This window comes from Heloderma suspectum, chromosome 4 (assembly GCF_057233095.1).
Source record: "Heloderma suspectum isolate Gila_16-S chromosome 4, 16-S_ref, whole genome shotgun sequence".
Taxonomy (NCBI): Eukaryota; Metazoa; Chordata; class Lepidosauria; order Squamata; family Helodermatidae; genus Heloderma; species Heloderma suspectum.
The window spans coordinates 105,975,685-106,002,457 of record NC_139461.1 but is presented as its reverse complement, the minus strand read 5'-3'; the positions used below and the strand labels follow the sequence as shown (position 1 = coordinate 106,002,457).

The window sequence follows — 26,773 nt, the reverse complement described above, 5'->3', positions numbered from 1 at the left end:
GAGTTCTCAGTGAGGTGGTAAACTTGTGTCAGGGCTATACTATTTCAGACTGTAGATGGAAACGACATAATAATACTCTTCCATACTAATAAAGAAACAAAATAATCATCCTGGATGTAGATAACTAGATGTCAGAGGCAAGAATGAGTTAGCACTCTTCTCCTGACTTCTAATGTTTTATATAGAGGGAGGAGCATCAAAGCATGTGAGTCCCCACCCGCAAGCTGAAGTGGTACAGCCTAGGCACTTTATCACTTCAGTGAGAATTATGTCAGAAAGTACCTCTCAGTATAATCCTGTATATTTTACTCAGAAGTAAATTCTATTAAATATAATGGGGCTTACTCCCAGGACAGTAGATACAGGGCTGCAGCCTCAATCAAATAGGGGGTAGAACTGCAACCACTGTTAAGGCATATACCTTTAAGAATTCTTACCTCCCTGCTGATCCTAATATAATAACAACAGCAGCAATAACAATAACAATAATTCATTAAGAAATTTCTCAGATGCCTTTCATTACAAAATAATCCCAAAGCGGGGTACAAACAATAAAACACAGTAAAATAATACAACATCGACAAAAAACATAATCAAACAGGGGGGAAGAGTAACAGATATTTAACAATTTACTCGATGCAGCGAAAGAAAAGAGAGGAAAATTCAATCAAAAGCCTGGGTAAACAAACTGCTCTTTAACTGGCACTGAAAGCTCGTAGGATTTGGTGCCACTCATATATGAGACGGGAGGCAGTTCCACAGTCAGGGTGGAACTGCCTCCCGTATAGAGAACGCCCTCTCTTGAGTTGCCACATATCAAACTCCAAGCAAATCAAATTCCAGGCAAATTATTATTACATGAATATGAATATGAATATGTGAGAGATTCTCAATCCGAATGCTGCTAGTCCATTATAGTGTTATTATTAAGAACAGTATTATAATGGACTTGCAGTATTTAGATTGAGAATCTTCCCCTGCCTGCATATGTGGTTGGCAAGGCCAATCACGCGTTGTTTCAATTTTTATTGTTACATTTGGAGCTGTTGGTGTAGCTATCATTTTAATAGGTGGACTTACAATTTCTGTAACTTAATGTTCACTTTCATTTTAGGCAGAGTGAAGAATGAAGCTTAACACAAATGTTTGTTAACCTAAGTGGCAATATTTTTACACTCTGTAAATAAGAAATTATCCAAGACCGAGAAGTGGACGTCAGTACTCCTCATTCTTCTTCTGCCACACACATTGAGCTTGCTCTTCTGTAGACAGGACTGCATTTTTATCTTGCACTCGTTAATATTCTGACTCCACGTTAATATTCTGACTCCAACATATGCAGGGTCCGTGGGCAGTTTATTTATTGACATTTTCACAACAGATAATCAATAACTTTCAAAATACCTTGCTCACAGTGTTCTCCTTGTCGTCTGTGAGTTGTGATGGGCTGTAAGGGAACAAAATGACACATTCCAGCAATAATGAAACAATATAATGCTTTTTGTAGGGTTTCAAATCTCTTTACAGCCAGTTTATGTTCACAAAGCTCATGCAAAGTATATATTTCAAATTATGTACCAGGATAGTCTGAAAAAGAGCCAGTGTGATGTAGCGGACAAAGAGTTGATCTTTGACCGTGGTGGCTCAGGTTCAAATCCCTGCTCAGCCATGAAGTTCAATAGGATGCCTTTGCATTGGTCACCATCAGTCATTCTAACCTACTTCGCAGGGTTGCTGTCAAGATAAAAGCAGTGGAGGGCCATGTATATCATCCTGAGCTGTGTGGAGGAAGGACAGGATTCATCATCATCAATGGAGAGGCCACTCTAATGTGTACAACCACCAGATGTAAAACTGTTCAAAATACAATTTGCTGAACAGATTCCAAATATAAACTTAATTACTGAGCTCTGGAAACAGCTCTTTAGTTAAGATGAGTGGCTTTTGCAGATGATAAGGTTGATGAGGATGAGGATGATCGAAATGTCTTACATGTCTTTCTAAAAAAAAAAAAAGACAAAATAATCAAAACATACAAAATTTAAAACAGCTACAACAGTTATGAAGCCTGAATATTATATTACATCACATCAAGGCAATGTGTCCTATCAGTAGAAACTTTGGCAAGGAGAATCAGCTTTGTGACAGTTATAATTTTTCCAAATGTTAGAAAATTCTCCTGATGAATGGCTGAGTTGCAGCAGATTTTGAATGTTGCAGTCCATGTTTGCAACTATTTTTGTACTCACCAAAAATATATCTTCATTTTCTCCTCTTGTCAAAGATTCAGGGATATTGCAAAGGTGTTCCTTTCACTTGTTTTCTACAACATCCATTGCCTTGGACCCTAACTTTGCTTCCAACCCCCTACACTCCTCAAACGTCTGTTCCTGGGTGTGGAGAATCCTCAGGAGGAGCTTAGAAGATGGTGCAGCGGGCTGCATATGAAGTAGGAATTTATGGGGATCGCCCTTCCACCTTACATGAACAGCACAGTAATTTAGGATCCCAGCCACTGCATACTCATAAACATATGAGCATTGAGAGCTTGCATTTTAAATCAGTTGTCTAACTAAAGGCAAGAATTTCAACTCTGTTTAGAAGACTGAAGCTTCCCCGGTGGTACCTCCTTTCCAAAAGAAAATGGCCATTGCCGGAGAGAGCAGGCTGCAGCAGCGTGAGAAGGGGAGCTGCTGCACCTGTGCTTATTTGTGTGTGATGTGATGCTGTGTATGTTCACACATGACACGCTGCTGCTAGGATGGCCATTTATGCATTGCTAAAAAGAGGACAACAGAGGACACCGATTTGCATAAAAATTGCATATGCTAATTTATATGTACAGATGCAAATTTAGGAAGAACTACTGTAATTTAATAATTTAAATAGAAATGCAATACATCTCACCATAGCGGGGAACACTGTGACCAGGTGACCAGTGTGCCTTGCTCAGCCTGCTGTCCAACAGCTGTTGACAGACAACTTCAAGGACCCTGCTTGAAGCTGTCCAAGCGGAAGTCAGCTTGCATGATGTTGGTTCAAGCCGTTTGTTAACTAGGTTTTTGGGTATCTGGGCTTGGAAGTGGCTGTATACAGGCAATGGCTGTTCAGAAAGAAGGTGCTATTCTAGACCCATTATTGCCTATGGGACTTAAATGTCTCTTTGAGTCCTGCTAGGCACCCTGGGGAGGCTAGCCTCTGGAAGTGTGACCAGTGCTTCTGCAAAGGGTATGTGCATGTTTTGGTGGGACTGTGATAGACACTTATTAGGATACAGCATATTAATTTGCCTTATACCAAGTCAGACCCTTGGTCTACCTAGCTCAGTATTGTCCACGCTGATTGGCACTGGCTCTCGAGGTTTTCAGACTGGAGCCTTTCCCAGCGCTACCTGGCAATGCCAGGAGCTGAACCTGGGACCTTTTACATGCAAAACATGTGCTCTGCCACCGAGCTACCACCTTTCCCTGTTCATGAGCAGCAACACGCTCCTCCAAACCGCACACACATCATGCACAGAGCGGTTCTGAAACTGGGTTTACAGCCAAATCCTATGAATGCTTACTTAGAAGTAGGTCCCACTGAGTTCAATGAGACTTACTCCCAGGTAAGTGTGTACAGGTTTGCAGCCTTCATGTCTCTCCCCCCACCCTACTACATGCAGTTAAGAACATACATCTATTACTGCATTTTAAATATTTTCACTGTTGCTAGGTTTTTTAAATTATTATTTTATACTGTAGCTTTAAACTTCTTAAAACCTCTACGCATACATTTTATCATGTTGTATTTTATGGTTTTAACTGCTGTGAATTGCCCAGAGAGCTTTGGATAGAAATGTAATAAACAACCAAACAAACAAATAAAAAGTGCCAAAGACCTATCTGGTCCAGCATTCTGGCCCACAGTGGCTAACCAGATGCCAATGGGAAGCCCACAGATAGGACATGAGCACAACAGCACCCTCCCACTCAAGTTGAGAGGCATATTGTCCCTGGTACTGGATGGCTGCTTATCTATATGACCACTCATACAACACTTAAAAAGCTGTATCCACCTCCATCCCCAACCCACAGTATTGCTCTGCCATTTTAAGAACTCCCCCTGCCCTCACTTTGGACGGTGTGTGTTGCTTCTTTCCAGGACTGGAGTGAACATATAGTTGTTTTCATTCAGAAAATGGAAGCAAAGAGGCCAAAGAACAGTCTTACCCAACCTGGTGTCCTCCAAATGTGTTGGACTAGATTGATTATGTCCTTTGCAGCCAAAGATGGAGAACCTCTATACAGTCAGTAAAAACAAGACCTGGAGCTGACTGTGGCTCATATCATGAGCTTCTTGTTGCAAAATTTCAGCTTAAATTGAAGAACGTAGGGAAAACCACTAAACCATTCAGGTATGACCTCAATCATATCCCTTATGAATATACAGTGGAGGTGAGGAATAGATTTAAGGGATTAGACCTGATAGACAGAGCACCTGAGGAACTATGGACAGAGGTCCGTAACATTGTTCAGGAGGCAGCAACTCAATCCATCCCAAAGAAAAAGAAATGCAAGAAAGCCAAGTGGCTGCCTGATGAGGCATTACAAGCAGCTGAGGAAAGAAGGGAAGCGAAAAAGCAAGGGAGAAAGGGGAAGATATATCCAACTGAATGCAGAGTTCCAGAGAATAGCAAGGAGAGACAGAAGGCCTTTTTAAATGAACAATGCAAAGAAATCGAGGAAAACAACAGAATGGGAAAGACTAGAGATCTCTTCAAGAAAATCGGAGATCTCAAGGGAACGTTTTGTGCAAAGATGGGCATGATAAAGGACAAAGAAGGCAGGGACCTAACAGAAGTAGATGAGATTAAGAAGAGGTGGAAAGAATACACAGAAGAACTATACAGGAAAGATCTTAATGTCCCTGATAGCCATGATAGTACGGTCACTGAACTTGAGCCAGACATCCTAGAGAGTGAAGTCAAGTGGGCCTTAGGAAGCATTACTAACAACAAAGCTAGCAGAGATTACAGTATTCCAGCTGAGCTATTTAAAATCCTAAAAGATGATGCTGTTAAAGTGCTGCACTCAATATGCCAACAAATTTGGAACACTCAGCAGTGGCCACAAGACTGGGAAAGGTCAGTTTACATTCCAATTCCAAAGAAGGGCAACGCCAAAGAGTGTTCAAACTACTGTACAATTGCGCTCATTTCACATGCCAGCAAGGTGATGCTCAAAATCCTACAAGCTAGGCTTCAGCAGCATGTGAACCGAGAACTACCGGAAGTACAAGCTGGGTTTCGAAGAGGCAGAGGAACCAGAGATCAAATCGCCAACTTTCGCAGGATCATGGAGAAAGCAAGAGAATTCCAGAAAAACGTCTATTTCTGCTTCATTGACTACACTAAAGCCTTTGATTGTGTGGATCACAACAAACTCTGGCAAATTCTGAAAGAGATGGGGGTGCCAGACCACCTTACCTGTCTCCTGAGAAACCTGTACGAGGGTCAAGAAGCAACAGTAAGAACCAGACATGGAACAACCGATTAGTTCCAAATTGGGAAAGGAGTACGACAAGGCTGCATATTGTCGCCCTGCTTATTTAACTTATATGCAGAGTACATCATGAGAAATGCCAGGTTGGATGAATCACAGGTCGGAATTAAGATTGCCGGGAGAATTATCAACAACCTCATATACGCAGATGATACCACCCTAATGGCAGAAAGCGAAGAGGATCTAAAGAGCCTGTTGTTGAGGGTGAAAGAGGAGAGTGCAAAAGCTGGTTTGAAACTCAACATCAAAAAAACTAAGATCATGGCATCTGGCCCCATCACTTCCTGGCATATGGAAGGGGAAGAAATGGAAGCAGTGACAGATTTTATTTTCTTGGGCTCCAAGATCACCGCAGATGGTGACTGTAGCCATGAAATTAAAAGACGCTTGCTCCTTGGGAGGAAAGCTATGGCAAACCTAGACAGCATAGTAAGAAGCAGAGACATCACCTTGCCGACAAAGGTCCATCTAATCAAAGCTATGGTTTTCCCAGTAGTAACATATGGCTGTGAGAGCTGGACTATAAGGAAGGCTGAGCGCTGAAGAATTGATGCTTTCGAACTGTGATGCTGGAGAAGGCTCTTACGAATCCCCTGGACTACAAGGAGGTCAAATCAGTCAATCCTAGGGATGGGGGAGAATTTCTTCCCGAAACTTCGGGGGGCCGAGTGCCAACGCATTCGGTCCTCCGAAGGTTGTTCGGGGAGAAATTCTCCGCCGCCCCGCCCCCCGCCCCCCCGGGATGGGACTTACCTTTCATGAATGTCCCTCCCGGCGGCGGGTCCCGGTGGCGGTTCGGCAGGTCTTCGTCAGGGGCGGGGGCGGCAGCCGGTCTTTCAACCGGCTGCCGCCGCCGCCATTACAAGAAAAGTTTAAAAAAAAAACGCCCCTGTGATAGCGTTGCCCTTATTTTCACCGTAGTCTACGTAAATCTTTATGTAGACTACAGGGACCAAATAAGGAACGCGAATGGCGGCTCCCTATGGGGGCCGCCATTTGCGTACACGCTTTTTTTTTTTCCAAAGTCACCCGTGATAGGCTACGTGATGATTAACGTAGCCTATCACGGCTGACTTTGCAGATCTAGCCATGATAGGCTACGTTAATCGTTACGTAGCCTATCACAGGGGCATTTGTTTGGTTTTTTTTTTGAAGTTCGCAGCCGGGGAGGCGGGAAGCCTCCCCCCCGGCCTGAATTTCGGCTGGGTGAGGCGGGAAGCCTCCCCCCCGGCCTGAATTTCGGCCGGCGAGGAGGGAAGCCTCCCCCCCCGGCCTGAACTTTGGGGGGAGCAGCGAAGCGCCTCCCCCCCACCGCGAAGCAAGCTGCGAGACCAGGTAAATGACTTTTGTGCATCCCTACATCCTAAAGGAAATCAACCCTGAGTGCTCATTGGAAGGACAGATACTGAAGCTGAAGCTCAAATATTTTGGCCACCTAATGCGAAGAGAAAACTCTCTGGAAAAGACCCTGATGCTGGGAAAGACTGAAGGCAAAAGGAGAAGGTGATGGCAGAGGATGAGATGGCTAGATAGCATCACTGATGCAATGAATATGAACTTGAGCACACTCCGGGAGAGAGCGCAGGACAGGAAGGCCTGGCGTGCTATGGTCCATGGGGTCACGAAGAGTCGGACACAACTGAATGACTGAACAACAACAACAGGGAACATAGGAAGCTCCCTCATACTGAGTCAGGCCCTTGGTCCATATGGCCCAGTACTGTCAACAGGGAGAGCCTATCTACACAAGGTTTTCATTCAGCGCCTGTGATTGCTCACTCACAGTAGTTTGCATGTCTTTTACATGACGGTGTCATCCTCCAGGGCCTCTCCCATTATCATGGGGGGGGGGGCGGGTTCCCTAAGGAGGAAAGTCTGGTATTTTTCTCAATAGTGTTATAATTTCACAGTTCTACTATACCACAGTGGAACCTAGTGGCTGTGTAATGGAATGTATAAAAAGGCAGAGAAGAAACCCCCCAGAAAAAAGCATGTGTAAAGGAACCAGTCTTAATCCTGCAAAGAATCTGGAAGCAGAAGCCTCGGTAATGGTGCGAGTTAAAAGCCTCATGTAGAAAAGCGGTGACTGACAGCAGCTCTCCAGCGTTTCAGGCTGGATTCTTTCCTAGCCCTACCTGGAGATGCTGGGGATTGAACCTGGGATTTTCTGCATTCAAAGCATGTGTTCTACTACTGAGCTACACTCCCTCTCAAACTACAACTCCCAACATCCCCCAGCCAGGTTGGGAAAGGCTGCTGTGGAGAGAGTCTCTCTTCCCTCTCGACAGGATCAGGGCTAGTGCTGCTGTGTGGGTAAGAAGGCAGTCACTCCAACCCCCCCCCCCCCATAATTATCCAATAGCCTGAGAAACAAATCTGCGATGGGGGAGGGGAATGCCAGTATTGTGGCAGGTTCAAAGGAACCACTTGAAAGCAGCTGGAGAGTTTTACAAAAACAAAAAGTGGGCACAGCAGCTGCATAGAGCAAGATATGTACAATATTAATTATATTAATTATCCCCATGTTGCAGAAGTGAGGAGGGGAAAATATTAACATTAACAGAACAGGGGCAGATAAAGACAGTAGTTCACACTCTCTCATACAGCTCCACGAGGATGGGATCTGGTTCCACGCTGGAAGATTCCAAGGACTGTCAAACCAGAAAGGTCTGAATGAGCAAGATTATCAAGTGTTTTTATCAGGACTTGCAGTGGGAAGAATCAGCATCAGGGAAATCAAGAGGGAAATCCACAAAGCTTCTGCTTAAAATGAACAACAACAACAATAATAAAGGTGTTGCTTTACCTGCTGGGGTTCCCAGTCAAGTATATTTTGTTCTCTCTCTCCTCTCCCATGGTGTCCATCCACCTCCAAATTGCTCCTATTTCTCAGGATTTTCCAGTTTCTAAAACACGGTGATAATAATGTGTCAACTGATGATTGTAGGATAAGATTAATTTTACACATTTAATGTGGCTCCACATATTAGTAGACATTCCAGAAAATGCATGTGTTCAGGCTTGCCTAAAGGCTCACTTCTCCCAATTCCGCCCCAGGGCTCCACTTGCTCCTTGGCCTTGCTTCCCACATCTCCAGTAAACCCTTTGCTGTACCAGGTCTGGTCCCTGATCTGTGGGAACTCCCTACCTTAGGGGAACCCCACTTGAGGGATTATTATCATTTTCCTCTATTTAGCTTTGGCCTTACCATTAGGCGCAGAGAGGCAGCTGCCTCAGGATGCAGATTTGGGGTGTCATGAAAGAGCAGTAAATGTTCAGGTATTTAGAGAGCAATTTTATGGCCCCTAGACAGAGAGTGGGGACCCATAGGATAGTTCAGATTCCTGGAGCCCCTCCACTGCATTAAAGTAAAAAAAGAAAGGAAAAAAAGCAGATGGTCAATTTTAAGTCTAAAGAAGTCATACATATTGATCTGGTTTGCGCTTTATGTCAATAAATGGGTTGTTTAAGCCATGAATTGACAGGGCCATGCTGGAGCAAGTGAACACGCTGCCTCCTGTGCGCTTGCTGCTTCTGCTTTGCATCTGCTTTCATCAACAACCCAAGAATGCCCTGGTCAGGGGTTGTTTGTTGTGATGTGTGAATAGGGATGTTGGAGGAATCTGTTTGAGGGGTGTTGATGGGTTTTCATTGGTGTGCCACCCGGACGCCAGTCCATTTTCTGCTAACTGCCCCACTCAGCCTGCAGCAAGTTGAGCCGGTTAGTGGATTTGCCATGGGTTTTTTGTAGAAATTACCGCAATTTGCGCAAATTTGCATAATTTGTGCAAACTGCACAAAGTACAGCTGCAATTTGTGAAAATTACAGAAATGGTTTGGGCTTGATTTGTACAAATTATGCAAATTGTGGCTGCAATTTGTGCAAATTATGGCAATTCATGCAAATTTTATCCACAATGTGCATAACGCTCTGTTGGTGCAAATTGCCTCTGACACACACAAAGAAAATATGGAAAAAGTCCCCAGAGTTCAGGAAAAACCCATAGCTTGGCTCACAAATGCAAGCCAAGCTGGGCAGGCAGTGGAAGTCTGTCGAGCCCTAAAAGGGCCAGATTTCCAAGTGACAGATATCCCTATGTGTGAACCTGGAACTCTGGTTGTTGAGGGACAAACAACCCAAAGTTTTAACCCAACAACTAACAATGGGTTAAAACTCTGAAGAGTTACCTATGATTAAATACATGTGGAAAATAACTTTACAGCTAAAAGTTTGCTTGGTATTTTACTGCATCAGTTGCCACTGCTTAAGTAGCAATCTGCTTTTAAAACTGAACAGTATTTTATCTTTTCAGCAGTGGTAAAAGCTGTATGGGGGGGGGGAGAAAGCAAAGATTAGGATGTGTCGATGTCCTCCCCCCCTTCCCCCCTGCACTTGTTCCTTTCTATTTATTTATTACATTTATATCCCACCTTTCTGTCAAAAATTGTACACTTGCATGCATTACTTTTGATTCTGGCTATATTTGAGCATTGATTTCTGTTGCCAAATGCTGTGACCTTTTGAAACCTTCAGGGTTAAGGTGGGCTAAAAACCCAGAGAAATAAAATACTGCACTGGCATGGCTGGGGTTTTTCATTTTCCTCATTTTAAAAATAATATTGGTTTAAGCAGACGACTACCTCTGCAGACCCTCTCTGGCACTCAGCTCTAGGACACAGGGAAACATCCTATGATTCAAAAGGCTGATGTTACTGCATGCAGCCCAAAGAGGAAGTCAAATTGGAACAGACACCAGGCAGTCCACTGTTACAGCTGTCTGCATTCCTATTGATCTGAGGGTTTAGTCTGCGTTCTGGCTTTATCATCCAGTGGCATCATGATTGCCATCTATTCTCTCTTATCCTCCTAACCTGGAAAGCACTTAAGAGGGCTGCTATCAAAAGATTCAAGGTCTTAAAAAGAAAAAGAAAAAAGAACAACGTATCTCAGAAGAAACAGCTGCCTAGCACCATTGAAGAAAGGTGTTTTTTTTTTACTCTTTTCCCATTTAATTAAACACACACACACACACACACAGCCTGAAAACATAAATGATGTTTTCCCCTGTGCAGAGCATTACAGAACCATTTCTGACAGTACTGGATTATAATGAACCTCTTATCAAGTCTGCTGGCTACAGACAGACAGACAGACAGACAGCTTGTATGCATGTGTTCAGATTCCTACCTTCTTGAATTCAGAACAGAAAGGATTGGCGTGGAGGAAGATTTATTGTAGTGAATTATCTCTCCCTACTATAAAAACACATAACCATGTGGATTCCTCATGTTACACTTTTTGATTGTTTTAAAATAAGAAAGGCTGGTTCTATTGAGTGAAACTGATGACAGGGATAACCCCAAGATCTCTAAGGGGTTTCCTGCATTTTGTTTCATTCTCCCCGACCCCCTGCCCACTACTTTAGCTTATGATGGTATAACAACAAAGGATGTAATTTTAACAGCGTGATCCTCTATTAAAATAAACTGGTGACCAGTACAGCAGCAATTGCAACAGATTGATAAAAAGAATATTTATCTTTAATAGTGGAAATGTCTTTTCACATGATGCTTGCATTTCTGGAACTATCAAAGTCAGTCATATAACTACAAATGCTTTATGCATTTGCATATAGCATCCAGCCTCTGAATACCAGCTGTTCATAACTGTGAAAATATTTATAATTTTGGAAATTTGCAATCTTCACGAATTCCTGTATGCTAGTAAATGTGAGGTAAAGAGCAGTTAATAAACCCATAATTGTCCTATTAATATGCCTAACCAACTTACATCATAAACCTGCCCTGGCCATCTTTCTGAAGCACCACTGTTTATAGACTTCAACAAGCTGTATCGGGTTGGGGAGATGGCCCCTTAGGGGAAGTGGGGAGAAAAAATAAGGAATATTTTTTCATTACTAGTGGTTGGCTGGCAGATTTTAAAGTTTTACAACCACAGCTGCCGAAAAGGAGTATTAAATCATTTCTAGACGTTTTTTATTTATGTATGCTGAAAACAGCTGAAATGCAACAAACCTAGCAAATTATTAGGGGTTTTTTGCCTGCTGACTCGCTGTGTTAGATGAAATAACCATATCGGACAGAACTGAATGAGGAAACATTATGTTTCAAAGGATGAAGATATTACTTGACCTTGAAATCTTACAGGAATATATGGGTAAGCCTAAGTACATATGTTCTTACTTTATTTGCTTTTATCATGCAAAATTAATGTCTTTATGTTTTCAGGATCTCTTGGTTTAAAAAAACCCAACAACTTAAGAATGTCAGTGCGTTGACAGAAAATGAATTGCTTTCATTACTGTTGCTACACATTGATATCTTTTATTTCAGTTCTGTAGACTATTTTTATTTCTATAAATTACCCAGAAGGCTTCTCAGACGTGTGATTCAAGACGAGAGGAGCGATATATTAGTGATTATCTCTAGTGTCATGAAAGTTATCATCTGCCACACTGAGAACTCGCAAGAGAAGTGTCTGCTACATGCATTTAAGACAGGTCTGGGTCAGACTTAGCTAGCAAGGTTGCACTTAAGATACCCCATCCCCATTTTCATGTTGACTACAGCATACAGACATAGTCTTCCGCTATGGAAAAAATTGTTGCTGCTTCTTTATGTCAAATATACTAATAGCAAACTCATTTTCAGAGTGCCAATTCTTATGTCGCCAAAATAGCACCATTCAGGGCCAGGGCTGGTCAAAGATAACTTGATACCTAAGGAGGAGCAAATGGCACCCCACTCCCGACCCCCAATCAAGGAGTATAGTGCCCAAGGCCGGTCAAGTTATTTTGGCAGGAGACTGTAAATGCTTCAAACACTGTCTCCTTCCCTGGCAGTAAAAATACAGTATTCTATGAAGTAATGTCCTTCCCTTTCATGACCCCCAAAATCAGCAGCTTGAAGCAGCTGTCTCACTCTGCCTAATGGTTGAGCCAGCCCTGCTGAGGGCAATACTTTATATTGCCCAGAATATATTGCCCACCTATATTCTATGTAACTGTTTGTGTGTCTCCATTGCCAAGGCAACTGAGCTGACACTCCCTGTCTTGTGTGCACATGCCCTCACTGCTGCCTAGATAGCATCAAAAGTAGAATGACCACATACATTACACAATGATGTGAATTTAGCAGGAAAGGAGGTGGGTACCTCTGTGACTGCCTCTTATGTAATGTTATGATTCCAGATAGAGACGATAGTGTGGTATAATGGATATAATTCAAGCTTTAGATATAGATGCCTGGCTTGAGATTTCTGCTCAGGAACAAAGCTTGGACCAGTTACGTTCAGCCCAAGCTACTTCACAGTGGTTTAGGATGAAATGGGAAAAAAACCATGTATGCTGCCTTAAATTGCTTGGAGGGAGTGTAGGATACAATAAAGTGGCCATGTGTCTTATTTCAGTTCTCTATTTGAAGGGCTGTCAGGGGACAGTAACTTGAGCATGCTCCGGGAGAGAGCGCAGGACAGGAAGGCCTGGCGTGCTATGGTCCATGGGGTCACGAAGAGTCGGACACGACTGAACGACTGAACAACAACAACAACAGGGGACAGTACTCTATTTGAAGGCATCCTGTACTCGAAGGGCTGTCCAGTCCAAGTCTGGTTTAAAGGTCAAGAACCATCAGAAGGAACAGCAGGGCCTTGAAGTTCCTCATCAACAGTTAGCACCTGGATGGCAGACTGAGGAGGCACAGTCTTCCCTATTATGGGGGACCATATTAGGTCTGAACTGGATCAGACCAAAGGCCTATCTAGTTGAGCATTGTGTTCACACAGTGGCCAACCAGATGCCCATGGGAAGCCCACAAGCAGGACATGAGTGCAACAGCACCATCCCTCCCATTTTCCCCAGCAACTGGTAGTCAGAAGCATACAGCCTCTGATACTGGAGGTAATATATATCCATCATGACTACTAGTCATGGATAGCCTTATCCTCCATGAATTTGTCTAATCTTCTTTTAAAACTGGCCTTGTTGGTGGCCATCATTACATAATTATGCACTGTGTGTGAAGAAGTACTTCCTTGCATTTAGTTTCAGTGTACTTCACTGTGCATTCAGTTTCAGAATGTACTTCCATTCAGTTTCAGTGGATGATCTCAGGTTCTAGTATTATGAGAGAGGGGGAAGTTTTCCTCCTTATCAGCTTTCGCCATTAATAATTTTATACTTCTCTAGCATGTCTCCCCTTACTTGCCTTTTTTCTAAGCTAAACAGCTAGGAATTATTTCTACATGTCCATCTGCATATATATATTAGCAAATGCAATTTTATGCAAATCTGTGCCTCCTTTCATCCTATTTTTTAGTGGTGCATTTACTCTCTTTTTGGCAATGTGTATGTGGCCACCTTAGATACAAATCTGATCAATAGTAATCCATGGATCAAAGATTCACTGTTTAGCTCTACACTGGCTTCCAGCCAACACTGCTTGATTATATATTGCTACTGTAGGATTTCACCTCTTGGAAACCATATACACTTCAGTTGCTAAATGGACACTGCCAACTCTGGTAGGCCTAAAATTAGATCTGCCAGCTGTGTTTTAGTTTGCAGGCACAAGCACGTCTTCAGTGTCTTGGAAATAATCTTATGCTGAAGTTTACAAGAAAACTGTTCTCTGAGCAGTGCAGACAGAATGCAAGGTGTTTTTTTAAAAAAAAACTTCTTCCTCAGTTTAACCCCTAGAAGTAATTTCTGTCTTTCTCCAACACTGCTGCTGTCACCACAATCTGCTGCTGTCACAATGTTCACCTAATCTCAAGATCCTATGTCATGATGGAATTATTTAAGCGGAAAGCAGAACATTGCCGTCTTTTAATACTGTGTAAGGTACCAGGGGCATCAAATCAGATACTGGAGGGGTTGTTGCTGTTGTTGTAGGCCTCTTACTCTTTTCACTACTATCCATGGCAACTTACTAACAGAAGGAATTGCTGGCCTAACTTGAACTGTGTTGCAGCACCACTACTGCAGATGACCACTGTGGTACTACAGCTCCCAGCCTAGTAGGAAGCAGGTGACAGAAGAAGCCAATAGAGTCCCATCAGGTCTTATAGAGATGCTTATTCAGGCCTGGCTCTGCAGTCTGAGCTATTCATTGACTACCATTCTCCAGGCCACCTGTCCTGATATACTGGTAATGTCTGGAGATGGGCAAACTCCCCTTCTCCCTGCTCAGTTCAGAACTGGGTTGACAATGATGAGCATCATCAGAGAGTGATTGGTGAAAAAAAAAAAAGACTGCTATCATGCTGCCCCCTGCATGTGTGTGGCACTCTGAGTATATACATGCAAAAAATTACGAGCCAGTTTACAACTCTCTTTTTTTTTATGCTTTTTTTTTATGCTTTTTTTATCCCCAGGATCAGCCATAGCCGAGAACTGCTTGGAAGTTCAACCCCCACCCCTCCTTGAACAAACATACCCAGGAAGAAGAGAGAAGTTTTGGATCTGGATAGAGGACAGCAAGCATATATAAAGTTTTCAAGAAGCAATCAAGATGATTGACCCCTACAGAAACGATACTTGTCAGATAAAAGGCTGCTTGATCAGGTGGTCTGATCTCATGGTTCACAGCAATTAGTGAGCGTTTCACAAGAGTCAGGACTTAACACTGAAGAACTTTTGCACATCTGCCTATAAAACAGCTGGCTTTGTAGTTCACGTAGCTTCACATTAATCAACAAGAATTTCAGCATGAGCAAGGGGTTTAACAGTAATTAACTTTTGTGCATGCATCTAAAACGCAGCTGGCTTTGTCATTCACATAGTTTTACACTGTAAAATTTACAGCAGTCAAAAGTTTCAACAAAAGGAAGGGGTTTAACATTAATTTTGTGTGTGCACATGCCTAACTTTTGGTAGAAATGCTACTCAATTTGTAATGCAGTGGAACACTATGAGCAGGAGAAATTTGGCAACATCACTAGTAATATCACAACTTGCTAGTCCACATGACTTAGAACTAGGTGGCTCAAATCTCTGATCCAGTTTGCATGTAACAAAATTTAGTGGGGGCAAGTGAGCACGCTTTCTCCGGCACACTTGTCACTTCCACTTTCAATTAACAATCTATGATTGCCCTGATGTAGGTTGTTAGCATGCCATTCGAATCCAGACACTCTGGGTTAAGAACTGGCCCTCTCTTTTTAGTCATTGACTAAATGTTGATCAGCTGATTGATTGAATGCATTTTTTAGGCACCTTTCAACACTGCAGTTTTCCAATGGTGGTTCACATGATGAAACATACAAGTCAATATCAAGATAGTAAGTCCATAAAATCAAAAATCAATTTTAAACACTGTTTCCAGCTGGACCTGTTTCAACCAGACCATTTCCAGACCAGGCTTTTGAATCACTCAGTGAGTGCCATAGGGAATACCATTGGTATTGTACTGCCAAACGATAAGTGGCTGGGTTGTTTGGAAAGGCCCAAAAGTGGTCGACAAGAGTTAGGACTTTAATCTTTTAAGAAATAGTTCTGGAAATGGGAAAGATAGTTGTATGTCCTGATTTATATCAGCAGAATGGAGAGGGGATGTCAATTTGCTGCTAGTCTTAGACACATGTAAGATCTTATTTGCTTGCTCTTTTATCAATGATTTATTGGGTCTACCTTCTCAGACTGTACTAAACCCCCTGTTGTTGATAAACAGGTTGGGCGGGACAGGCCCTTTACTGGAGATGTATGAGATGGGACATATTGGAAATGTTTAATGCAAAGAAGGGGTGAATTTCTGGGGAATCTCAACTGTTTTGGTGTAGTGATTACACCCTAACTGCTTTGTGAAGGAACAAAGCATGTAAACAGGGGCTATGGGGCCACTGCCTTGCTTCACCTCCAATGATACACAGCTTCCCCTGTGCTGAGGTGGGGAACCCTTTGTGCATATATTTCTATGCGTGAAGGCTTCCCCTCATCCTGGAACACCCATTGCACAGAGTTCCATGATCCAGGGATGCCTATGCATCTATATTTATTTATTATATTTATTATTACATTTATATGTAATATATGACTAGACATCCACACTATCGAGTAGTTGGTAGGGGCAGGCAAGTAATGTGCAATGGGGGCTTTAATCAAAACAGGTTCCGGGTTAGGTTACTGGACTATTAGGCCTATGTCTCATAGAGGTGATAAACTTATGTCTGGATTGTACCATTTTGGATTGTTGGTGGAACCTCACTTGACTGAATGGTCCTCTGGACCAAAAATAAATATCCACGCCACATAGGAAACTAGATTTCAGGAAGAAGAGTTCTAGGTTAGCCTCCCCACCCCACCCCACCCCACCCTCTATGTGCAAAGAGGTTTTTTTCATATGGTGGAAGTTCAATCATGCAAATCCTGCCTGCTATGTGGAGTGGTATAGCCCAGACACCAGTTTACCATTTCTGTGAGAAATGGGCCTTAGAGGTCTAGATGAAAGCAGGGGGATTGGGGATAAGGGTAGCAGTGTACAAGGGCATTCTGTTTCTAGTAAGGACGGAGAACATTGGGTGAGCTACTGTTTGAAGATTTTGTCTCCTTTAGGAAAGACGGGGAACCCAGAAAAATATGCCTGCAGTGAAAGTGGGGAGAGGATGGGCTAGTTGAGATCGCTCTTGGTGGTCTTTTTGTAGCAAAGACTGTATATTGCTATAATCCTGCCTTTAAACAGATATTACTTGCCTATAACAGCAATTAGGCTGGCAGGCACAAAGGACAGGGCCTTCTTGGTAGTATCTCACCTACTTGTGGAACTCTGTTCTCATTGATGTTAGCCAAGTTCCATCATTACAAGCCATCCAGTGGACTTTAAAGATTCATCTATTTACCATGGGCCTATAATTGAGTTAGGACTCTACTGGGCCCATTGTACATATGGTGCTATCTGGTTTTAATTGTTAATTTGGGTTTTGTCATTGTTCTTGTCCACTTATTATATTTTACGGTTTTAGATGTTTCTGCATACCGCCTTGGGAGGTTTTACCCTAAAAAGCGAATCACAAATCTTTTAAATAATAAAAAATAATAACAATAGTGACTACAGATAGTTTCTGAAGTGTGAGAATCTATGGGAAGGAATTGCATCCCAAAGATGTCCATCCCAAAGAATAAAACTCATTTTGTTCTTTCTGAATGGAAATTCAGAATGGAAATGCTGAAAAAACTCATATGTACATAAGCTTCTGGCTTGCAAATATATGATCAAATCATAGTCTAATATGTAAGCTTTCAGCCCTTTGCCAACATCAATACTTCAGTAGTAGAACACATACTTTGCATACAAATTCTTTCCCAGGCAGTGGTGTAGTGGATGCAGGGATCACAGGGTGAAAGCACTGGAACTTTCTGATTAGCCGGGATGATGATGCCATCTTTCACCTCCTTCAGTTTTCCCTGTTCCCTCTGAGATTAGATGGAATCTTTACAGTTGTAAGGGGGGGGGCCCAGAAACAATTTTTTTTTTTCTGCGAGCTACCCCTGTTATAATGCAAAGTATTTTGAGTGGCCTGGTCTTGAACGGGTAATTAAGACCCATAGGCTTTACAAAAGACCTACAAAAGGAATATATATTATACACAGAGAGAGATTGATCAACACAGCTGCTTTCATTTTTGGACTCTCCTTGGGGGTGTGGCTATAGAAACTGTCATGATGAGCACCTGCACTTCAAAATTTAACACTCCACCATTGTTCCTGGGTTCAATATTCAGCAACTCCAGTTATAAAGATCAGGTAGCAGGAGAAGGGAAAGACTTCCGCTGGAGACCTCGGACAGCCACTGCCAGTCAGAGTGAACAATACTGGGCTAGAGAAACAATAGGTTGACCTGGTATAAGGCAACTTCCTATTTCCCTATTCAAATTCCATTTGTACAGACAGGAAGAAGAGGCTGATCTATGACTGGGTTTTTCTTTCCCCCCTAGAGTCCCCCCTCCCTTAGGTGATGTTTCAACTATGGTTATTCACTAACCATATAGGAAAGATTTCAGCAGTGCATGGACAAAGGCTTTAGATTTCTGAAGAGCAATTATCCATCCAGATAGCAAGTTGCCACCTTGCAGGGCCTTGGTAATGGATTACACATGGCATGAAATCAGTGACTGACCCCTCTATTTGGTTATACTGTCTGCCAACGGTGGCAACGGGATGGCAGCTTTATTTCAGATACACAAACTGGCGTCAAGTGCAGTTTAGGACATTCATAGTAGGTTTGTAAGGGGATGACGTTTCTAGGAAAATATGACAGTACACTTTTTCACTTGGTCTTCTATGCACTTGCACATGGTGGTCAAAGCCAGGAGTAGTTTGCAACAGTGTGTCTCTACTTTCCTTTGTTGATTTGCTTATTTCTCTCTCGGCTGGACCTGTGTTCTCACTCTGCTGTCTGGTTACGGCGTTTGCTGGCTTAACCAAGTAGGTTGTAAGGAAATCATTTCTAATAAAGCTGGTATGCTGGGGTTTATCATTTTCTAAGTGTGGGTCAGGATTTAGTTCACTGTGTTAAACTCTCCTTGCTGCATGTGATTTTTCAAGCTTTGTCAAGAACAAAAAGTTCCAAGGATGTGCAAAGCATAGCTGCTTGGTTGCCATGGAGACACTGCTAGTTAGGCTATGGAAATTCTGAAAAGGCCAGAGGATGACTGACAATACAAGGCCTTAGCGGCTGATCTGAGGAGCCAGACTGAATTAATGAGATTTTTCACAGAGAGTTATTAGCGAGACTAGCACGGTGTGGCACTTAGGCCTGCTTTCGTTTTCTCAGCTGTAGTCTTGGAAAGCAGGCATGGAAAGATTTAATTGCTGTTTTTAAGCCCTTTAAGATTATTTTAACCTATAACATTTAAAGGATGTAATCAAAAGCAGGTTTGCTTGCTTTTCAAAAAAAAAAGCATTCTATTACTGTTACTGTTACTACTTGGTTGTTGTTACTTTTGCTTTTCTTTCTTTTTTTATTAGTGACAGTTGCTCTTTATCTGTACCGAGATGGGAAATTCAATAGTACTTATTATTATATTGAGCAGTTAATTCCCACATGCTGAGAACACATTACTGTTCAAAGTAGGTTATCTAGAGTTCCATTTAGAACCAAATGAGTGATACTATGTCAGTGGCTTTAGATTTCCTAGGGCTGTATTAATTTATTACTGACTGCTAATACACTCTTAATTCTGGCCTGGAATAGGTGGTTCTGTGAGGCACTACTGTGTTGTTGTTTTCTTGGCATGATTTTTCTTTTGCTACACATTAATGTATGGCACATTCAATATGTCAATTAAATAAAAATAACAACTTGTTTTTTTCATTTGGGACCTCAGCTGAAAAAAAAAACAACCCTCCAAATTTGACATTATTACAGACTGATAACAGTCTACTCTAGACCATTCAAAAAACCAAAACAACAACAACAACCAAGAACACACAAATGCAAGATTTTGAAATTAGTTTCCAAGCGAGTTTTAGCCCAGTTTTGGAAGGATTATCACATACCTTCATCCCAACAAAGAATTCTAAAGATATAAGACATTGCCATCACAGGTGGGGATGGGGGTGCGATTACTCACCAGTTGAAACCCACCATGAGAATGGAAACCAGTCCAGGCTTCCTCATCACCTGGAATCTGTTTACGAATTATGTAGAAGCAAAAGAAGAAAAGTTGAGGAAACTTTCTAAATATAGAATGACATGTATGTAGCGAGAAAGATACAAACATTCCTTTTTATACCAATTCATGCCATCAGTCCATCTGATGCCATGTTGTGGGCTCCAGCTGGTGGATGTTTCTCTGGCGTCTCAGACAACGATCTCCTTTCCCAACCCTGAGTTTGTTTAAACTGAAAATGCTGAAGTTGAGACCTTATGCATGTCAAACATGCACTTTACCACTGAACTATGGCCCCTCCCCAAAAGGATGCCATGCTGAAAAAAAGTTTTTTTAAAAAACCCCAAGCTCTTAGTTGGTACTGTTGTGGGGAGGGGGTGATTATTAATGTATTTTACATTTTTTAAATTCTACATGCACTCTCTCTTTCCATAGTCCCTCCCCATCATATCTTCACACAATATCCTATGAGGTAAGTTTGGTCAACAGACAGTAATTAGCCGAAGTTCACTTGGAGCAGTATCCAATGCAACACTATTGCTAAAGTAAATTACATTGCGTTAGTGTAAACGACCACTGGTGAAATGCCAATAGTGCTTGCTGACACACTGGGTTTGGGGGGGAAACCTGTCACACCAGCAAGTGCTATTGGCATTGCACTAGAGGTTGTTTAAGTTAGTGTAGTGTAATTTATGTTAGCGGTAGTGTTGTATTGGGTACTGCCCCTAGATAGCATCATAGCTGATTGGAGTTTCAACCCAGGCTGGATCTACACTTACCGCCTTTTTTTGCTTCCAATGAGGTTTCACCGCCTGCCTTTCACACTATGCAGTACCCGCCTCGAATTGGAACCAGAATTTCTCACTTCCGTGCTCCTGCTTTCAATACCCTAATATCCCGGTATTTCCCCTTAATGTGCTCTGATTTTTCACCTTCGCTACCATATCCGGTCGTAGTCCCCTCTGCTGCCTGTCCATATATGGCGGTGTTTATATTTCCCTCCTGTCCAATCACAGCTCTCGATGGCCCCATGTCTTCTTCCGGCTACTGATCGCATAGCTTCCTCAGCAGCCCCTGTTTCCTCAGCAACAAGCAAAGAGCTGGATGTGCGCGCGCTTGTCTGATCTCAGAAGCTAGGCAGGGTCGGCCCCGGTCAGTAGTTGGATTGGCGACTGCCTGGGAATCAGGTTCCCTGCACTGAGCAGGGGGCTGTTCTATCCCTTCAAATGAGACTAAGTTTTACACCCTCCTATCCCCCGCTCCGAATGTTTTTTTAAAAAATTAAGGCGTTATCCTCGCAGAATCGGGGCTTCTCCGCAATGTTTTTTTTTTTCTAATTCAGGCATGATCTTCGAAGATTCAAAGCTGTGAAGCTTCACAACCTGATTCCCAGGCGGTCGCTAGGGATGGCGGAGAATTTCTCCCCGAATCTTCGGGAGGCTGAGCGCCGACGCATTCGGCCCCCCAAAGTTGGTTGGGAACTTCTCCCCCGCCCCCCCCCCGGGACGGGACTTACCTTCGGCGAATGTCCATCTCGGCGGCGGGTCCCGGCGGCGGTTCGGCGGCGGTTCGGCACAGGCGGGGGCGGCGGCCGGTCTCCCGACCGGCTGCCGCCGCCGCCATTGCAAAAAAAAAAAACTAAAGTAAAAAAAAATAAACACACCCGTGATAGGCTACATGACGATTTACGTAGCCTATCACGGCTGACTTTGGAAATCTAGCCGTGATAGGCTACGTAAATCGTCACGTAGACTATCACGGGGTCTTTTTTTTTTTTTTACTTTTTGTTTCGCGGCCGGGGAGACGGGGCGCTTCTCCCCGGCCTGAATTTCGGCCGGGCGAGGCGGGGCCCATCCAACTACTGACTGGGACCGACCCTGCTTAGCATCCGAGATCAGACAAGCATGCGCAGGAAAACAGCATAGCCAAGTTCACACATTCGATAAAGCACTGCAACAGGGAAAATGGGTGCGTGTGAATAATCACGTTTTAATGCGAGAGCGTTTAACCCGATGGGACACCGAATTTATTGCGATGGCGGGCACAATGTAGATCGGCCCCCAGAGCTCTCTGCTCTTAATTCAACATGGTATATCCATTATACCACACTGGAAGGGGAGTGTTTTCTGAGTTGCGAGTTATTGATTGTGCCTCTTTAGAAGGTAGAAAAGGCAACGTTAGTGTGAGGTGGATAAAATGCAAATAAAAGTTTTGTTTTTAAAGAAAATCTAACAAGCTTCACATAAAATTTGTTGATCCTGGACTTGTGGTATGGATGGTATTTGGAAGAAAGTGCCTTACTGAAGCTGCATCACTGTTTTTAAAAACTGGTGGTGACTTTGCCAGTGTGATTGCTTCTGTGTTCAGAGTAGCCTTTGATAGTGAGATGTGTTAAATGTGGAGAGATTTGCTTTCAATTTACAACACAGCTCCGTATCTGCTGAAATCAGCAGCCTCGGAATAGCAAAATGACATGCCAGGGAACTGCTACTACTTGCAAAAAATAAAATAAAATACTCTCATCCATATGTTTCTGGGAGATGTAAAACCATAACATTGCTTCTGAGTAACCCACAACAAAAGCACATGCAGGCAGCATTCCTCAGATTCCTCTACAGTAGACTAATCCACTTAATCTCACTGTTAGCTTCTCTGGCTGGAATTTCACAGTCATTTTTGATTTGGTGGTTTGTAAAATCTCTGATTAGTGTTGTGTGTGTGCGTGCGGCGCGTGTGTCTGCACATGCTATTCCCTTTGTTTCCCATCCCCACCAAAACAATTTTGCCAAAAGGGCAAATGGAAGAGGACATTTTTTCAGCTCTTACACATGTTTTAAACACTAGTTCAATATTTTGCTAGCTCTTCCAATATATTATCTTGCCATATTGCTGTATTACTACTCCCAGCATTAAAAGAGTTCTTTAAAAAAAACCCACACAACTCCAACAACCTGTCAGTTTCCATTATCTCTTGAAGAAAGAAAAGAATCCTGATCAAAATATTTGGAAGTAATTTTCTTTTTCTTTTGTATTAGCATATAATAAATATGAGAGAAAAATTATGTGGATAATGGGGCAATTGTCTTAAAATGATAAATTAAAATGATATGTAAAGTGCTCAAATAACACTGCAGTGTAAATGTTATAAATGACTTCATAGGTGCATAAATTAATGAGAAAATTGGGACCACAAGCATATTTAGATGGAAAATGTTTAGATGCGTGATGCTCTTGGCTTCTGATGTATGAATAAATATTATCCTTCTTTTTTATAGTGCTTTCTGCATACAAAACCCCTTACAATTCTTATCTCATGTGGCATCACAAATACCCTGTGGTGGTTGTTAAGGTGAAAGAGAGCAGCTTGGCCCAGATTACTTCATGGGGTATTCAGCTATATGAACCTGAGGTTCCACATCAAAAGGCTTCTACTGATTTCACGGCAATGGCTGACTGATGTATCAACTATAATTTGTATCACTTTTATACAGTTTTGGCTGCCATGGCTTCTCCCATACAATTCTGGAAATTATAATTTGGTGAGGGAGTTGTTCAAAATTTTGTTAGAGTGACCTTACCACAAACCACAGATACATTAACACATTTCTGGAGTATCACTATTCCAGAAGTAATGAGTAGAAACTAGACCAGGGACATGTAGGAAGGAAACAACTTAGTCAAACCAAAAGCACGTGAGCCATTCTAGATATTTCAAGGGAAAATCAAAACCCTTTCATTGGTCATCAACAAACCCTTACCTTCTTGAGCCCAAATTTCTCTTCGCCTGCACCCTGAAGATAAAAACTAAACTCATCTAATGAGCTTCCCCAAGCAAAACAAGTTAAGCCCCATCCATCCATCCACCCACCCATCCATCTATCATCTATCTATCTATCTATCTATCTATCTATCTATCTACCTCTGTTTCTGCCAGAGCTGACTCACAGGCCAGGTTTGCACATTACAATAAGCCAGAATTGGCTTACTACTATGACCAGTGTGCTAATGCACCCTGCCTAATCAGTCCTGCTTGGCAACTCCCATCAGCAGGCATGGCTAAATTAACCAGGAAGCAAAAGCTTAGTGGTATGTCTGGACTAGGAGACTCCTAGTTTGTCACTCCCCTAATAAGCTATAGTCTGAAGCCAGGGTTTGTTGCTGAATTCTGATTCCTGGTGGGTTCAAGTGCAATGTGAAGCTTTGCCTCTTGGTTAGTTTCTGATTAGTTGTCTATTCCTTCTGGTGGGAAGAGCCAACATGCTGCTTGTGATTGATAAGCCAGAATGGGGGGGGGGAGGGGGAGGGCCTGCACAACCTGTGTCCAAGGGCCACAGGTTGTGCACCCCTCGTCTAGTGGCATTTGGAAAAGCTGAATTATTTTTCTATGGCCCTACATTTCTGCCCTTATACATACTGTAGACATATACATTTCAAACCTAGGCCCGATCTATATGGCACCGCTTTGACCCCCCCACCCCATCGCAACTGCGCAGCAATGCAGCTTTGAATCAGCATTTCCTACGATACACTAGTGATGTACTGTGTGCTTACCTAACAGACTCGCTGTACCCTTTTTTCTTTGCTGTTATACTGAAATGCGTAGCTGTGCAGTCCCGTGAGTGTGTGTGTGTGACATTTCAATGGCTGTTTTGTATCTGAGGAGCTCTGCTATGTCTTTCTGTCCCTTTTAAGGTAAAAAGCGGGTGTTTTGTTTGTCAGGTCCCCAGCCTGAGACTCTCGCGATGGTTTGCACTCACAAGTGTGAGCACTGTGTGCCTAGCCATCACTCCAAAATGGTGGTTGGAGTGGTGTTGGCCCTCCCCCAAGACCCTCTCGACCCTTGGGTACTGAGTCCAAAAGCAACCATTGCGAAGATACAAAGCTCTAAAAATGTGCGAAAGTGTGATTAAATAGATGAAAACTCCCCTCTGTGCCTCTGTAACTGCGCAGCTGCAAAGGGATGGAGGAAGTAAAGGGGTGTCACTATGCATGCCTACAACACGTCTACTGCAAAATACAAAGTCGGTTTGGGGAAGGGACAGACAGCTCACAAGCACAGGGAAACCTGTAGCAAACGAAAATCGTCACAGCAAAATGACTCCTTGGAATTCCGCATTTTCCGGGTGAAAACCATGGATGGCTGCGAAGTCTCAACTATGTAATCTATCATGAGGGATAGCATCCACCCCGGAGTAAAAGCCGGGTGTAGATGGGCACCTAGATAAGTTCTGACTGAAAGCCGCATCCATCCATTTCACTCTTTAATGCATGTTGTTGGATTGGCTTCCATGTTTTCTTCATTTGGTTTCTAGCTAAAGAAACCTCTTTAGATTCTTTGACAAATGTACACCCATCTAACTTTATGTGTGAAAAGTGGCAAAATGTTACTCCACACACCACACATCACTCATCAGTGCACATGCACACTCAAATTGTAAGCTTTTAACCATGAAAAACTGTCAGCTGGTAAAAACTGACACTGAGGCCAGGATTGAAGCTTAGTCAATAAATTCATCAGCAAGTGACTGAAAACACAGGAAAATAAACCAACGAGCAGACTTCAGAACAAAAAGGTGTAGGAACAGGCTGTAGGAGCCACAGAATGGTTAAAGCAAAGGAATCTTCAGTGTTCTGCTCAGAAGTGCAAAGAATCTGTATTTTGATCCAGAACGGTTATGGGCAAAGGGCCATTTCACAAATTTTTCAAAGGGGAACTCACTCATTACTCCCTGATAAGTGTAACAGTATGATGCACATTTTGTTGTATTTACACTTTACATTTTTGGCTGTACACCTAAGAATATTCATTTGAGGTCATTTAAGAGCCAGAGTTTAGAACAAGGTGTATTGAGCTTTAGCTGCCAATGGCAAAACGCTGCACTCAAACCAGCAAATTATACAATCTTTTGGCAAAAGACAAGGTATCAGCACTGGATTGTTTTGGATGTAAAAATTCTATTTTACCATTTTGAAAGCAGTTTCTAGTTCCTACACAGCATATGACTGAATTCCCAGATTTAAGGTGTACCAGGTTAAATATATCAGATGTGGTGCATATGCTCTAACAGTAATCCCAGGTTTCAGAGAAGTATCATTATGCTTACTGCAGTTCTCTGAGTGGTGAGACATTCCAGGGGCACAGTGCTAACCAGGTTTGGCTCTCTTTGGAAGGAAGTCACTGGAAGCTTATAGGTGGTTTGTAATATTTGTGTTTATTTACAAATGTACGGGTTGAGCATAGACGTACCTGCAACAAGTGTGTATGTTTCTGCATAGATGAAGGCAGTGTTTCTGCACAGCTTAAAACAGGGGTGTTGAAACTCAGGCCTGGCGGCCAAATCCGACTCACTTGGCATCCCAATCTGGGTTTTCCAGATGAACTGACATGGTTCCCCATCCCCTTTCCCTCAACCATCCATCATTTGGTGGTTTCCTGGCCTAAAGGAAGCTAGTCCAGGCATGTGGAAGTGGCAACACCTGGATGACCTAAGGCAGGATGGCCTAAATTCCGAGGCCCCAATCCAGCTAGCTAGGGGCCCTAATCTGGCTTTCCAGGGTTCCCCAGATGGCCATGCCCCCTTCCCCTGTCCCACTTGCCCCCCCA

At 42.8% G+C, this 26,773-nt stretch overlaps 1 long non-coding RNA gene across 2 annotated transcripts in view; it reads right to left on the bottom strand.

Moving 5' to 3' along the window:
- Positions 1 to 475: 475 nt before the first annotated feature.
- The window catches only part of LOC146347242 (uncharacterized), a 49,292-nt gene continuing 22,994 nt past the window's right edge, over positions 476 to 26,773 (bottom strand). For both annotated transcript variants that reach the window (XR_014789859.1, XR_014789860.1), the window contains 3 exons: positions 20,131 to 20,187; positions 8,350 to 8,449; positions 476 to 2,000 (listed from right to left, as the gene is read on the bottom strand). This is a non-coding gene — a long non-coding RNA (uncharacterized LOC146347242). The remainder of the gene's footprint in view (positions 2,001 to 8,349; positions 8,450 to 20,130; positions 20,188 to 26,773) is intronic.